Raw genomic sequence first — 3169 nt, 5'->3', positions numbered from 1 at the left:
CCCATGGTTTATTTAACCCTTCAGCCACGGAAGGACATCTGGCCTGTCTCTGTCCCTCTCTGTCTCTCTGCTTGTGGATACCCACTCACTCCAGAACCATTACGTTCAATTGTCGTCTTCCTCCACTGAATCGCTTTTGCGTCTGTGTCAAAAATCTGGGGCACCTGGGGGGCTCAGTCAGTTGAGTGACCGACTTTTGATCTCAGCTCAGGTCGTGATCTCACGGTTCATGAGTTTGAGCCCTGTGTTGGGCTCTGAGCTGACGGCACGGAGCCTGCTTGGGATTCTGTCTCCCTGTCTCTCTGCCCCTCCTCTGTTCGCGCTCTCCCTCACACTCAAAATAAATAAACTTTAAAAAATTAATCTAATTAGACATATTTATGTAGGCCTGTTTTCGGTGTCTCTATTCTGTTCCACTGAGGCAGTCTTGAGGCAATCTTGATTACTGCTGCTACGGCGTAAGTCGTAAAGCTGGGGGGACGCATTCCCCTCACCTGATTTCCCTGTTCTGAAGTTGTTTTAGCGATTATGCTTCCCTGATCTTTCCGTATACGTTTTATGGTTTTTTTTTAATTTTTGTTTTCGACGTTTATTTATTTTTGAGGAGAGAGAGCGTGAGCGGGGGAGGGGCAGAGAGAGAGGGGGAGACACAGAATCGGAAGCAGGTGGGTGAATCTGCGAATTTGGAGGACTTGGTCCATTTGGTGAAGTGCCCGAAATCCTGGGTATAAAGAGGTTGACAACATTCTCTGTTCCTGTCCCCACGTCGCTAGGGTCTGTGTTGATACCGCGGTTTCGTTCATGATGCCGCACTCTTGAGTCTTCCCTTTGTTCATTTTCTCAAACTTGGCAGAGAACACAGTCTTTGTTTCATTGTTTCTGTCTACTTTTTGTGTTTTCAGTTCAGCTGATGTCTGCTCTTGCCTTCGTCATTTCGTTCCTGCTCTGGGTGTATGTTGCTTTCTTCTAGGTTCTTGAGGCGCTAGCTTAGATTACAGAGTTGAGATTTTCTCTTTTCTAGAGTACGAACTTGGCGCTGGGCACTCTGCCGCCTCGGCACCGCGTTAGCCGTGGCCACGAGTTTGACGCGAAAGTTCAGCATATGTTTCAAAGCTTCCTTCGAGACTTTGACTCGTGGCTTATTCAGAAGTGTCCCGGTTGATTTCCAAGTGCTGGAGAATTCCCTGTTGTCACTCTTGCTGATTTTCTAGCGTGATTCCGTGGTGGTCAGAGAACACATGTTGTATGGTTTTCATTATTTAAATTTCTTGGCTCGATTTTACTGCCCAGGGTGGGTCCTGTCCTGGTGTCTGTTCGACAGGTGCTGGGAAAGAACTCGATTCTGCTGCTGGTGGGTCAACAGCCTTGTTCCATACATGCTCAATCGATCCTGTGGGATGATGGTAGTGTTGAATCCTTGTGCCTTTGCTGATTTTGTGTTCGGTATTTCCATCACCTGTTGACAGAAGGGTATTCTAGAACTACATTCTAGTTGATTCTACTGATTTGTCTGGTTCCACTGGTTTATGCTTGGTATATTTTGTAGCTCCGTTGTTTGATCACACATACTTAGGGTTGCGGTGTCTTCCTGGGGGATATTCCTGTCTGTCTGCGGTGGTTGTATTTTATTTGAAGTACACTGTATCTTATATTAAATATAGCCACTATTTCGCAAATATTTTCTTCTAGTCTGTGACTTGTTTTCTCATTCTTTTGACCGGGAATTTTCTTCTTGAGTTCTAGAAATTTGACTATGACACGTCTTGATGAATTTCTGTGGGTTTACCCTTTCTTGGGGGTTCACTCAACATCTTGAATATGTAAGGTTAGTTCTTTTACCAAGTTTGTAAAATTTTTCCGCCATTGTTTCCTTGAGCACCTGTTCAGCTCTGTCTGCTTTGTCCTCTTCCTGGCGTGAATGCTGGGTCTTTTGTCCCATGTGTCTGGGAGGCTCTGTTAGTTTTTTGTTTTTTGTTTTTTCTCAGAAAATTTTCCGTTTCTCAGTTTGGGTAACTTTTACTGTTCTGTCTTACATTTCAGCGAAGCTCTGCTCTGTCCCCTCCATTCTGCTGTGGAGCCCATCACCGAGCTTTTTGTTTTTGTTATTGTGTTTTCCAGTTGTGAACTTCCCATTTGGTGATTCTTTTTTTATTTTTAAGATTTTTTTTATGTTTCTTTATTTTTGAGAGGCAGAGAGAGCATGAGCGGGGGAGGGGCAGGGAGGGGGGAGACCCAGAATCTGAAGCAGGCTCCAGGCTCCGAGCCGTCAGCACGGAGCCCGACGCGGGGCTCGGACCCACGAACCGCGAGATCATGCCCTGAGACAAAGTCGGACGCTCGACCGACTGAGCCACCCAGTCATTGGGTGATTCTTTATGTTTTATTTCTCGGCGGAGATTTCCAATTCTTTCCCACTTATTTCAAGTGCGTTCGTAATCGTTGTGGAAGCAAATTTATTGTGTCTGCGTTGGAATCTTCAGCTCCTTCTCCCGTTTATCATCTGTGTTGTCTTTTTCATTCAGTCTGAGATACTCTCGGTTCTTGGTGGGACGAGTGATTTTCAGTGGAAGCCTGGTCATTTTGAGTTTCCTAAGACTGGATTTTATTGAAACCTCCTGTTTTTCTGCCTTCCTCTCTCACTGCTCCAGAAGGAGGGAGGTTGAGACCTCGTTCCTGCCAGGTGGAGGCGGGAGCGCCCCCTCCCTGGAGGCCACACGGATACTCCCTGGCTGCTGGATGGTGACAAAACTCCTCACTGTCCACGAGACTTTGTCTTTCACCACCCGGCAGGAAGAGGAAGGGGCATTCGGTTACTGCACGGTGGTCGTGGTGATGGTGGTGATGGGGGCCTCTGGGCACTATGCCACACAGCTTACGAGGACTCGTCAGTCACGCCTCACAAGTGTATGAGTGATAACCCTGTTTTTCCGATGGGCAGAGAGAGGCTCGGGAAGGCAACTTGCTCAAAGTCGTCAGGCGCTAGGTTCGTGGGAGGTCTGAACACCTCACACACCATTCCAGAATGCTGGCGGTGCACGTGGCATTTGGCTGGAGCAGCGGATTAATCGGAGGGGCAAAGGGGTGAGCAAAGGGGTCTTTCAGCAAAGGGGTGAGCACCTGAGTGGCCCTCATCGGGGGAACCCAAGGCAGGTGAGGACACGAGACGGGG

Source organism: Prionailurus bengalensis, chromosome E4, assembly GCF_016509475.1.
Source record: "Prionailurus bengalensis isolate Pbe53 chromosome E4, Fcat_Pben_1.1_paternal_pri, whole genome shotgun sequence".
NCBI lineage: Eukaryota > Metazoa > Chordata > Mammalia > Carnivora > Felidae > Prionailurus > Prionailurus bengalensis.
Note: the sequence above shows the minus strand (reverse complement) of the source record.